This window comes from Symphalangus syndactylus, chromosome 7 (genome assembly GCF_028878055.3).
Source record: "Symphalangus syndactylus isolate Jambi chromosome 7, NHGRI_mSymSyn1-v2.1_pri, whole genome shotgun sequence".
In the NCBI taxonomy this organism is placed as follows: Eukaryota; Metazoa; Chordata; class Mammalia; order Primates; family Hylobatidae; genus Symphalangus; species Symphalangus syndactylus.
This window is the reverse complement of record NC_072429.2, coordinates 99,769,023-99,783,002: the sequence shown is the minus strand read 5'-3', so window position 1 is coordinate 99,783,002 and position 13,980 is coordinate 99,769,023.

Genomic DNA, 13,980 nt, shown 5'->3' with positions numbered 1-13,980 from the left:
TTTACCCTTGGGTCAGCCAGCCTCGGGCTTATTCCTGGTAGTGACCAGGATGACCACAAGAACCGTGCCCCCCACCCCTAGGAAGGTTCTCATACACATTTTTTGCCTTAAGCGGGAAATCCAGCGGGTTTATATAACAAGCTTCCCTGCAGCATTCACCTCTGAACTGGAGGGACTCTGGACAAGTCCCACTTCTGTGGCTGCCACGGCAGGCACTGCCAGTCTTCTGAATTCAGTAAATCACCTGACAGTGTCTCCTAGGCCTCTCCTTTTTGGGTATGTTTGCTTCATCATGTCAGTACCCCTAAGTGGACAGCATTCACCCATTCCTGGGACTGTCATGCTCAGGAGGTAGAACCCTGACAGGGGTAACTGGGTGCTGCTCCTGTCCACACCCTCATTTTGGCTTTTGCCTTTCCAGCTCAGAGGAAGAAAGATTTACCTGTAGAAGCATGAAGAAGCAGGCAGAGTGCCTAGGGAAAACCAGGACAAACTTAACAGTTACAGCCACTATGAACATCTGTGTACAAGTATCTGCTTGAATACTTGTTTTCAATTATTTGGAGTATAACCTAGGAGTGGAATTGCTGAGTCATAGGATATGATTCTATTTACATAAAATATCCAGAATAGGTAAATGCATAAAGACAGAAAGCAGATTGGTGGTTGCCAGGAAAGGGCAGAATGGGGAGCGACTGCTTAATGGGTACGAGGTTTTCTTTTTAGATGATGAAAATGTTTTGGAACTTGATTGAAGTGGTAGCTGCTCAATACTGTGTAGGCACTGTCACTGAATGATACAGATTTTTAAGGCCTCGGTCACCTGAGACCTGCCTTTCAAGGGAGACGCAATGTGAAATCAAAGCAACCAACAGTTGAAGGAGCATAGGCACCTTGATGCTGAATGCAAGTACAGTGCAGTCATCTTTAGGGGGAGAAGGAGGCAGCCGGTAGTTTCAGAATCATGGGAGTCAAAAATCTTTATACTGTCAATATTACCATCGTCCTTTCTTAAAATATAGTAAGTCTTTTAAATCTTTTTCATAAATAATATTCCCAGCCCTAAGTATAAAATTCTGTACAGTACTTCTGATGTATCTCAGAGTTCAGCTAGGCCTAAAGAAGGGGAAAGGCGAGTCTATATGCACGTTTGGGCATTTTCAATATTCTCCCTTTAAGATAAGGGAGGGGAGGACATTTTGAAAGCATTTCTATTTGTTTGCAAGGTTTAGTCTCATTCTGTGCACCTATAAACCTCAATTATATGATCTTAATACATGTTAATGTACAGTATTTGTTGTGGAGGAAATTAAACGAGACAAAGTAGTCTCATTTTGGGAGTGTGTTTGAGAATGGTCAGCCTCTGTTAAGGGATTACTTAAAAAAAGAAAAAATAGGCTAGGTGTGGTGGCTCACGCCTGTAATCCCAGCACTTTGGGAGGCTGAGGTGGGCGGATCACTTGAGGTCAGGAGTTCAAGACCAGCCTGGCCAACATGGTGAAACCCCATCTCTAATAAAAATTAAAAAAAAAAATTAGCCAGGCATGGTGGCACGCCTGTAATCCCAGCTAGTTGGGAGTCTGGGGCGGGAGAATCTCTTGAACCCCGGAGGCAGAGGTTGCAGCGAGCCAAGATCGTGCCACTGCACTCCAGGCTTGTGACAGATTGAGACTCCATCTCAAAAACAAATAAATAAATAATAAGGTAAGCCAGGTGTGGTGGCACACACTTGTAATCACACCTACTTGGGAGGCTGAAGCAGGAGGATCCCTGGAGCTAACGGTTACACTGAGCTAAGATTGCATCACTGCATTGCAGCCTGGGTGACACAGCAAGAGCACATCTCAAAAATAAACAAATAAATAAATAAAAATTATTAGCTGAAAGAACCTTATTTTTAAAATGTATATGTAATAAAAGGGTAAAATCATTACTTTCATACAGATATAAAACGATCACATGTCAAAGATTTTTTATTTAACTCATTAATTAACAAGGGAACCCAGCATTTAAAGCAGGTAATGTTGTAGCTATTACAAAAGAGAGTTCAAAAGAGAACTCAAAATTCCTCACATTTATAGTCAGATGAGGAATGCTGAAACGCATTGACAAATGGCTGAAAAACTGGCAAAACTGTTCACTGTCCACAGGGTGATCATCAGCCACATTCCACTGGACACAATTTACATTCCTATGGACAGGGATTATGACCATTAGTTTCCTACAGGAAAATATCTATCTCTACAGAGTTATAAAACAGCCTCGTTAAAGATAAAGGCAGAGGGTGGAGCTAGCCCAGACACCCAGTAAATTTCAAAACCAGCCACAATTTTTTCCTAGATTTCGAAAGTCTGGGTATGCTTTAAATGCACAGCATGAGGCTCTGCTGTGCTGCCCAGAGCGCCTCTTTCTAGCCTGCATGGTGCCGCTGTGTCCCTCCAGGGTTGTAGAAAAAATAACCTCATCCCACAGGTGAGAAAAACGATTTTTGCATTTCCCTGTGCCAGACTGTCAAAGGGCTTTTCTCCCAGCACTGACAACAAGGTTTCCTACCACCACATGGTGACTTCCCTTTAAGTGAGTGGCAAAAACAGGCCTAAAAGGCAGCTGAAACAATTCCCCTTGTCAGTAAAATTTGTCAGGCCCCCTGCTCCTGTCTCTTCATACCCCCTGGTTCATGACCTCTTTCTCGTTCCTGCGAGGCAGGTCTTTATCCACATGACCGTGACGTTCCTGGGCTCTGCTCCGCCCTGGCCTCAGCGCCTTGCTTGCTGGGAGAGCCTGATGAGCTGTCGCCCACAGCTGCATCTCTGTATTCACTTGCATTGGTGCCTTCATTCTGGCTGACTCAGCCTGGCTGACCCCTCTGCTCCCCGAGCTGGGCTGGTACCATTATTCTGTTCCCCTGACATTCCCCATCATGCAAATGTTTCCCCTCCATGAATCCTATTGAGCCAGTGGGTAGAATGGCTCCTGACTGGGGTAAAATTGTAATCAGTTGTTTGAAACAAAGAGAAGTATACTAGAGACCCCAAATGAGTTTCTTATCCATGTTAAAAGCCAATTTTCCGAACATGAAGGTGGGGTCTGGATAGAGATCAGAGGCAGAGGGAAGGTGCGTGAGCTGAGTACAGAGCCCAGAAGAGAGGCTGTTCCTGCTTTTGCGAAGGCTGCTGCCTAGACTGGGAAGGTGGAAATGATCTGTATTAGTCAGGGTTCCCCAGAGAAACAGGGCCAATAGGACGTGTACAGAGAGAGAGAGAGAGAAAGAGAGAGAGAGACAGAGATAATTTATTTTAAGGAATTGACTTAAGAGATTACGGGGACTGGCAAACCCAAAATGGTGGGACAGGCCAGCCGGCTGGAGATACAGGAGGGAGATGTTGCAATGTTGCTATTCAAGTCAGAATTCTCTTCTTGTTGGTGGCAGGAGGGAAGGTCAGCCTTCTGTTCTGTTCAGGCCTTCAACCCATTGGCCTGAAGCCCACACACATTATGGAGGGTGATCTGCTTTTCTCAAAGTCCATAGATTTTAATGTGAAACTCATCCCCCCAAAAAACCCTCTCCAAAACGTCCAGAACCGTGTTTGATCTGGGCACCTTGGCCCAGCCAAGTTAACACATAAAATTAACCATCACACATTCCCAGGACTATAGCCTGGGTCTTAGGAGCCAGCGAGTTGAGAGTCCAGAGTTTTCAGCTGGAAAACAAGGCTGGTACTGGGAGAAGGTAAAGGAAAACATGGCTGCAGTGTGGCCACACAGAAGGGCGGCTAGGGGAATCCAAGCTGAGCCTTATTACTATTACTCCCCCGTCCTGCTCCTCTAATGACCCTCTCTGCTCCCTAGGGAACCTTGCCACCTGTGCTGCCTCCAGGCTGCTCGAGGAATTTTTATTGCATTCCTAAAAGTGCCAAGATAGCTCACTGTGACCTTGCCTAGCTGAACTACCCTTATGGGGACCCAGCCATCAGCCCAGGGTCTCTGGACTTTCTTCTCTTCACGCTTGTCTGTCACTCTTCTTCACAGGTTTTACAAAGTGGTTACAGGGGAGAGTTCTGGGGCAGGCAGCCCACTCTGCAACAACCATGAGAGGGCAAGCATTGAACATAGAGGAAGTTCAACCCCACTGGCACTAGTGGCTCCTCTGTCTAGGGCTTCAGGGCCTGTGTAGTAGGTTTAATGGTGACCCCCCAAAAGGTATGCTGATACCCTAACCCCCACAACCTGCAAATGTTACATTATTTAGCCAAAGAGTCTTTGCAAATGTAATTAAGTTAAGAATCTCAAAGTGAGATAATCCTGACATCTAGGCAGACCCAAAATCCAGTGAAGAGCTTCCCTGTGAGGGAAAGGCAGAGGGACACTTGAGGCAGAGAAGATGACCTTGTGAAGATAGAGATAGAGATTGGAGGTCTGCCGTCACAAACCAAGGAATGCCCAGAGCCACCAGAAACTGGAAGGGGCAAGGAATTCCCTATAGCCTTAGACACCTTTGATTTCAGACTTCTGGCCTCCAGAATTGAAAGAGAATGAATTTCTGTGAAGCCACCAAATGTGTGTTAATTTGTTACTGCAGTCTCAGGAAACTAATACACACTACTGGTGGCCCTTTAAAGTTGTCTGAGACACTATGGATCCAGGCTTTTGAGAGCAGTAACATAAAAGCTATCAAGCAGCCAGAGGCAAAGCAAATGCAGTGTCCTCACTGTATAGAAGCTGCACAGAGAGAGAAGCTATATGCAAATAGAAGCTATATAGAGCTACAATGACATATAGAAGCCGCATGTGTTAATTTATCCCTTCAACAGGTCTTTATTGAGCACCCACCATGTGCCACAGCATCGTATTAGTTGCTTATCATACTATGATGATCAGAGGATGCAGTTTCAAAGCCCATTGTCCCCAGCATCCCTTCGTCCAGGTCAATCCTTATCAACCAACGAACCATCTGGTGAGCTGTGCTGTGTGCAGTGCTCTGTGCTGGAGCCAGTCAGATCCAGGACCGCTCTTTCCCCCTGATGGGCCCAGCCTGGCCTTCTGCTCCAGTTTGCTGCTGCACCACCTTCCTCTCTCGGCTCACTGGATCCTCTCCAGCATCACCCATCTGATCCCCAGAATCCATTCCCAGCCAGAGCCCTTGCTTCCCAGGCCCAGCTCTCAGTAGATCCCTTGTGGGAGTTGAGACTGAGTGTCCCAGCATGGAGTCACACTGCCTGAGTTTGATCCCTGGCCTCACCATTTACTAGCTCAGTAAACTTAGAGAAGTATGTATTATTTCTTAGCCTTGATATCCTCATCTATAAAATGGAAATAATAGTGTCAGCTTCATAGGGTAGTTCAATTAAATAAGGTAGTGTCTAGCTTTCAGTCAGTGCTTCCTAAATAATAGCTATGATTATTTTAGGAGAAGTGGTCCATTTCTTAATTGTCCTCTGTCTCCCATCAGGAGGCCTGGGGTCTCTTCTGCTCTAACCTGAGAAATTGTGTTTTTCCAATATGAACCAGGAAGGCAACTTTCAGGATGTGTGAGGTGGCCAGGTGCAGTGGCTCACATCTATAATTCTAGCACTTTGGGAGGTCAAGGCAGGAGGATTGCTTGAAGCCAGGAGATCAGCCTGGCCTACAAAGCGAGACCCTGCCTCTATTTTTTTTTTTAATTAAAATTAAAAATAACATTCAAAAAAATTAAAAATGAAAATAAATTTTAAAAAGAATGTGTAAGGACAATTGACCTTGAGCCAATTGCAAAGAAGAACAATGAAAAAACAACCTGGTAGACAGGGCACCACAGATAAAGGAAAAAGTGTGGCTGCTGGCCTGAGTCAACAGTGGGCCAGCCTGGCCTCTCAAAGAAAGGAAGTGACAAGAGCTAGGAGGGAGCCGGGGTCCAAGGCTTTGCCACCCTCATGCTCAGATCACTTTGTTCCACATATGCAGGAATGGCGAGAGCTGGACCCATGCAATGTTCTTCTCCTACAGGTTAAAGAACGATATGAACTGGGATTTTTAGATGCTCCTAATTATCTCCTGTGGGAGTCCCAAGTTTGAAATTCATTAGAAATGACACTTGGGGCCGGGCGCGGTGGCTCACACCTGTAATCCCAGCACTTTGGGAGGCCAAGGCAGGAGAATCACCTGAGGTCAGGAGTTCGAGACCAGCCTGGCCAACATGGTGAAGCCCTGTCTTTACTAAAAATACAAAAATTTTTAAGTATTTTTGGTGGGGGGTGCCTATAATCCCAGCTACTTGGGAGGCTGAGGCAGGAGAATTGAACCCAGGAGGCGGAGGCTGCGGTGAGCTGAGATTGCACCACTGCACTCCAGCCTGGGTGACAAGAGCAAAACTCCATCTAAAAAAAAAAGAAAGAAAAAAAGAAATGACACTTAGTACCCAAATACTTGTACATGTTCATAGCAGCACTTCTCATAATAGGCAAAAGGTGGACACAACCCAGGTGTCCATGAACAGACTAATGGATAAGCAAAAGGCGGTAGGTACACTCAACGGAATATTATCCGGCCATGAAATGGAATGAAGTACTGATACATGCTACAACTTGGATGAACCTTCAAAACATGACACTAAGTGAAAGAAGGCACACACCAAAGGTCCCATATTGTATGATTCCATTTATATAAAATATCCAGAGTAAGTAAATCCATAGACATGAAAAGCAGATTGGTGATTGCCAGGGGCTGGGGAAGGGGAGAATAATGAGTAACTGCTTAATGGGTACAGGGTTTTCTTTAGAGGTGATGAAACTGTTTTAGAGCTAGATAGAGGTGATGGTTACACAACATAGTGGATGTACTATATGCCACTAAATTGTTCACTTTAAAATGGTTGATTTTATGTTATGTAAATTTCACTCACTTTTCAAAAAAAAAAAAAACAAAAAAAAAAACACAAACCTCCAGCATGAAAGAACCCAGAGCCTGAAAACCATTAATTCTGTCCTCTCCTCCATGTGTCTGATTCTAGCATCCTTTGCTTATTGCCCAGGGAAAAGAAAGAGGTTGCAAATTTGGAGCCCATGCAATGACTCATCCTTTAATGGGGATTATTATGAAAAGAGCCAACCAAAAACCCAGGTCAGGTCATTTGCAAAAGATGTATTTGATTTCAAAAGAAATTTGCTCTAAGTTATGGTATCTTTCTTGCATTCAATTAAAGCTTCCATTCCAGAAATATTAGTGTTTTTAATACCTCCCCCACACCAACTGTAAGATCTCATAGCAGCTTTCTGGGTTTGCAGCAAGTCCTTGATTCTTTCAGAACATGGTTGGTCAAAGTCTTGAGTGTCTGTCCCTGCCCGACATATGGAAAGAAAATCACTCTTCCCACTGCTGCACCCATCCTCTAAAAGGTCTTTCCAAAAGATATTCCTAGTAGCAGTTATGCAAATGTGTAGATAAGGTAAGGTTACATTTGGAGAAGCTAGCTCTATGTCACATGGCACAAATGCCACAATCTCCAATTCAGTGCTATGGATGCCTGACAGCAAATGACTCCCCCATGCTCTCAGATCAAATCCTCCCTCTCACTTATCTCTCAGTGTGGTTAGTCCAGAACTGGTAGGACAGTTTGTCAATGTCAGGGATCTAGGCTTCTTCCAGATGGTTTTTCTGCTCACCCTAGGATTCTGTCCTTACCCACACAGTCCAAGATGGCTAACACCACTTCCACACTCTGACCAGCAGAAAAGGGGAAAGAGAAACCATGAGAGACAATTCTATTTCATTTTAAGAACACGACCTGGGAATTTCACACTTCACTACTGCTGATACCCCATGAGCCAGAATCAAGCTACACTGTCCATCCAGCTGCAAGGGAAGCTGGTTGTGTGCCCAGCTTTAACTTCTATCATTGTAGAAAAAGGGGAGAATGGATATTGGGAAAGACACAGGATTCAGACCCACAGCCAAATCAGTGTTCTTTTTCTCACCAGTCTCCCCAGTCTCTTTGCTGTCATTCAAAATGATGTGTTAATGCCCCACCTCTAAGCCTTTACTCAAGCTCTTCATAACATAGAATGTTCTATCTACTTCTCCATACCCATCCTGCCTTTATCATTCCCTCAGATCTCATCTGTTCCTCAAAACCTTCTCTGACAACCCCAGCTCACAATGACCTTTTCCATAACATTCCTTGGCCTTGAAGTTTTCCTTACACACATGCTATTCTGTGTAGTTATGTCTTCATTTCAGACCTAAGCAGCAAGTTTCTGGAGAACAGGGTCCTCACTGTATGGTTTGCTTGTATGCCCTACGGTTTCTAGCCCAGTGCTGAACACAGGTGTAGTGTTTAACAATTACACTCTGAAATAAGTTGAATTTGATCAAAATAATAAGCTGAATAATTTAGGACAATATTCTTATTTCATTATGGCATTTTCTGCATATTTAATCTTTCCTATTGCACACACACACACACATTTCACAATTCAAGAAATCAGTTTTCTCATTCAATTGTTTACTGGGCAGTTTTCCATCAATGTTACCTGCACTGTTTTAAAAATTAAATAGGATAAGTATAATCTAAGCACTTAGCATAAGATCTGGCAGTGTAAATAAATGTTAAGAGGGAAAAAAAGTCAAGGACGAAGTATAAACGTAAACTGAGTTAAAGTGTTTAAAACTTGCTGCAATGGGAAGAGCAAAGATTCTGGTATTCAACTTTCTGGTTTGAACTTTGGCTCTTCTTACTAGTGACAATGTTGCAGAGTATTAAATAAATGGACTGTGTGCTTGCCTTTATCTATTCTCTCTCAGTTCTGTGCATACCTTTCTATATTCCAATTTGGAATGCTGGGGGCTTGGAGTCTGAAAATTACATTTTCCAAATTCCCTTGCTGGCCTCTTTCCAGTTAGGGTCTGCAATTGGGAAGGCACAGCTGGGAGATTAGAAGGCAGGAGGAGAGAATAAAGGACTCTTCCTCCTTCCACCTCCTTTTAGATGGCTATAACTCTAGTATCTTTCGACACAACTAGCATCAAGGTTAAGCCACTCTCCCATCACCAGCCACACAGTGCCCCCTTGGCAGTGCCAGTACCAGATACCCGATGGCTCTGCAGCAGCCCAGCTCCTAAGATGTTGACCCTACCTCTGTATTCCTAGGTTCTAATTGGGCCTCTTTCCTGTTGCTCCTCCAGCTCTAAGATTGCTTCCTGTACTTACTAATCTCCCTGCCCCTTTTTGGTTGTTCCAACACCTGTGAAATCCATTTACTGTATTAAATACCCTCTGGTTGAAGTACCTGGCATAATTTCCATTTTTCCTAACTGGATTTCGACTGATACGGTATGCAATGCACTAAATGCATTTCAAATGCTCAACAAATATTGATTCTCCCTTAAGTGAAAAAAGAATACATAATGGGAGTAAAGATGTATTAGTTTTATTTTTTTAATTATCATTTCTTTTCATATCATTTCTTTTCATTGAACCCAGAAGTGGAGGCTGCGGCAAGTTCTTGAGTTTTCTCCACAGGCTCCACAGGCTCCCGGTACTCCACAAAGACCACTGGTTCTCGGACTTAGGTATGAATCAGAATCAACTGTGGAATCCTCAAGATGCTCAGGCTCACCAAGGGCCTGAAAGGGATGAGGCAGAGTTGTGTGCATTTCAAATAAGTAATTGTTACTTGTGCTAAAGTTTTAGGATCTCTTGTTTAAATAGACCATAATAAATTCCAACCTGGGCAACATGGCTACATTAGTCCATTCTCACATTACTACAAAGAACTACCTGAGACTGGGTAATTTATGAAAAAAATAGGTTTAATTGACTCACAGTTCCATAGGCTGTACAGGAAGCATGATTAGGAGGCCTCAGGAAACTTACAATCATGGCAGAAGGGCAAAGGCGAAGTGCTACACACTTTTAAAACAACCAGATATCATGAGAACTCACTTGTTATCACGAGAGCAGCAAGGGGGAAGTCCACCCCCAAGATTCAGTCACCTCCCACCAGGTCCCTTCTCCAACATGTGGGAATTACAATTCAACATGAGATTTGGGTGGGGACACAGAGTCAAACCATATCAATGGCAAAACCTCGTCTCTACAAAAAACACAAAAAATTAGCTGGTGGTGGTGGCACGTGCTTGTAGTCCCAGCTACTGGGGAGGTTGAGATGAGAGGATCACCTGAGCCCAAGAGGTCGAGGCTGCAGTGAGTTGTGATTATGCCACTGCACTCTAGCCTGGGCAACAGAGTGAGACCCTATCTCAAAAAACAAAAAGAACATAATAAATTAATGAGTACGATTTCCTTTTCGTTGTCGTTTTTTTGTTTTTTTTTGAGACGGAGTCTCACTCTGTAGCCAAGGCTGGAGTGCAGTGGCATGATCTCAGATCACTGCAAGCTCCACCTCCCAGGTTCACGCCATTCTCCTGCCTCAGCCTCCCGAGTAGCTGGGACTACAGGTGCCCACCACCATGCCCAGCTAATTTTTTTGTATTTTTAGTGGAGACAGGGTTTCACTATGTTAGCCAGGGTGGTCTCGATCTCCGTGACCTTGTGATCTGCCCGTCTCGGCCTTCCAAAGTGCTGGGATTACAGGCGTGAGCCACTGTGCCCAGCCGTGAGTATGATTTCTTAGTGCCTCACAGGTGGCACAATGTTACCTGCTCATTGGTGTCTCAATAAATGCTGGTCAGGCATGGTGGCTCATCCTTGTAATTTTAGCACTTTTTAAAATATTCTTTTTTTTTTTTTTTAATTTGAGACAGAGTCTTGCTCTGTTGCCCAGGCTGGAGTTCAGTGGCACGATCTCAGCTCACTGCAACATCTGCCTGCTGGGTTCAAGTGATTCTCGTGCCTCAGCTTCCCAAGTAGCTGGGATTACAGATGTGCACCACCACCCCTGGCTAATTATTGTATTTTTAGTAGAGATGGGGTTTCACCATGTTAGCCAGGCTGGTCTCGAACTCCTGGACTCAAGTGATCCACTCACCTCGGGCTCCCAAAGTGCTGGGATTATAGGTGTAAGCCACCATGTACAGCTCAATCCTAGCACTTTGAGAGGTCAGAGTGGGAGGATTGCTTGAAGACAGGGCAATATAGCAAGACTCCATCTCTACAAAATAAAAAATAAATTAGCCAGGCATAGTAGTGCCACCTGTAGTCCCAGCCAGTCAGGAAGCTGAAGCAGGTGGATCACTTGAGCCCCGGAGTTTGAGGTTGCAATGAGCTATGATCATGCCACTGCCTTCCAACCTGAGCAACAGAGCAAGACCCTGTCTCAAATAAATAAATAAATAAATGTTGTTTGATAATGATGCTGAATGCTGATGCTATCCTAATTACCAGTTGAATAGTCCCTAGTTTTAGTGACATCAAGTTCAAACCAACCTTGAGCTGGTTTATTACGATGATATTAGATAGTTCTTGGCTCCATTCTAGACGTGGGGGTAGAGAAAACGCCTATGGATTGTAAGTGACAGAATCAAGGTTTGATCTGTTGAAGTTAAGAGAAGCACCAAGAAAAATTAGCTTCTCAACACCAAAGCCTACACCACCCAGAGATAATTCAAGCCCCATGATGGCAGAACCAATAGGAGGACAAAAAGATGTTACAAACATTTTTCACAACATCCATTCTCTTGGCTACCCTTACCTCTTCCTCTTCTATTACTCTTTCTACTCTCACCTAATCTAAGGAAAACCTCAAACCCCTAACAATAGAGTTCTTTTAAGCCCATGTTTCTCTCACCCATCCCACATACCAATGTTCCTACATCCATATCAGAAGCCTATGAAAAGCCCTTCAGAGGAGGAGTGATTCTATGACTATCGAAAGAGGGTTTGTCTTCACAAGAGAATCGAGATACTAGGTTATCATGAAATCCTGTCCTTTGCAATGACTGTTGTGCCAAATGAGACACAGTCTCATTCATGGGCTTCTGAATTCCATCTCAACTGAGAAACCCATGGCAGCCAACAAAGTGTAAGGGAAGAAGGCTGAGCCCGGGAGGGGTTAGTACAACATGCTGGGTGACTTTAGATAGTAGGACTGACTTTATTCATTATTTGAACGAATACATCAGAGTTCACACACTCAAGTGGTGCTTTTTTCTCCCTTCTATGCTGCCATACTCACTACATTTTAGAAACACCCCTAGAGCCTGCTACAGATTTTATGAAGAAATATTCCTTAGCGCCAAGTCTTCCTCCTTGAGTGGATTTGATTATTTGGAAACAACTGAAATTATTTGAAAGTAAATCTGATGGCCAAAGTATGTGATCAAGCTGGGAATTATCATTACAGTATTTGGTCAAACCTGGCTGAAGCCAAAGGAAAGTAAGAGTGAAGGGGAGTGTAAACTAGTTGTAAATGCTATTTTCAAAGAGAAACTGCAAGCATTTAGATAATATTTGAGAGATGTTAGTCTTCCAAGATGACTGTAAAAGGACAGCTCTCATTCTGAGTGAATAGATTACATATATGTGGGTTTAAAGAAAAATCAACATAACTTTATAATATTATATTCACAGAAGTAGTTCTCAATTCTCTCCCCATATATGAAACCCAGCTGACCAGGGTATTCTTCCTGCTTGTCATGACCTAAGGCAATGAGGTTGTCTGAAAAAGACATAGATTTTGGAAAAATCTATGAGCAAATCTGTTCCTCAACTACTGATTTTCTCTGTAATCCTGAATGAGTTGCTTAAACTCACTAAACATTGGTTTTCTTATCTGTGTAATGAGCAAAACAATACTACCCCAACGGAGCAATTGAAAAAAATTAATATATGCAAAAAAAAAATATGTGCAAGTGCCTAGTGCAGGACCTGGGCCCAAAGCTGACACTCAATAAAGGCTACTAGTACTAATGTAAACATGATTCTTATCAATGTGTGGATGTGGTGTCCAAGGACACCCTGCTTTATCATTCTTCCAAGATACAGGTTCAGATATGTCTATTTATATGAACCAGACAGCCGAGCCTGCAGCAGCCCATAATAAGTTTTAATCAGAGCAGAGAAGAGCCAGTGGTAGCTGTATTAGTCTGTTCTCATGCTGCTATGAAGAAATACCTGAGACTGGGTAATTTATAAAGAAAAGAGGTTTAATTGACTCACAGTTCCACATGGCTGGGGAGGCCTCAGGAAACTTACAATCATGGTGAAGGCACCTCTTCACAGGGCGGCAGGAGAGAGAATGAGTGCCAAGCAAATGGGGAAAAGCCCCTTATAAAACCATCACATCTCGTGAGAACTCACTATCACGAGAATAGCATGGGGGAACTGCCCCCATGATTCAATTCTCTCCACCTGGTTCCCCCCTTGACACATGGGGATTATTACAATTCAAGATGAGATTTTGTGAGGGGACACAGCCAAACCATATTAATAGCACACTGGAAGTTCCTCTTCTCTTAGTCCACCTATGCAAAATGGGAAAAGTTGCATCATCTCAAAGTATGCCAGTATGTTAGAATGTTAGAATGTCTTGGTTACCCACCAGCACTGAGGATTATGGTTCGGCATACATAACCAAAGTTTTCCCTTAAGAACCAATACTTTTCCCAAAATTGTAATTATTTCTGGGGATGGGAGGTAATCACTCTAAAACATAGCATTTACCTCTCTATATTTTAAAGCAGAGAACATGATTTAACTTTTTTGTTATAACCCAGGATCATCATTATGAACATTTGTTGCAGCAAGGAGGGGTGGCTCAGGGCTGGGCCTACTTTTTGGTTTTTCTGGCTTTTCCTTCTTTGATGGCAGGCATTGTCTGGATATCACAGTCTTGAGATGTCACATGTTCACCAACCTTGGACACAGGCAGCCACTCAGAAACCACCAATGTTCATGACAGTGACCACATTCTAATTAAAGATATGAGTTATTTGGTAGGTGGACCTAGAATGAGACCCTACTTCAGCCATTTACCCTTGAGCAAATGACTATACTGAACCTCAGCTTCCTCATCTATTAGATGGGGATAAAACAGTGCCTACCTCATA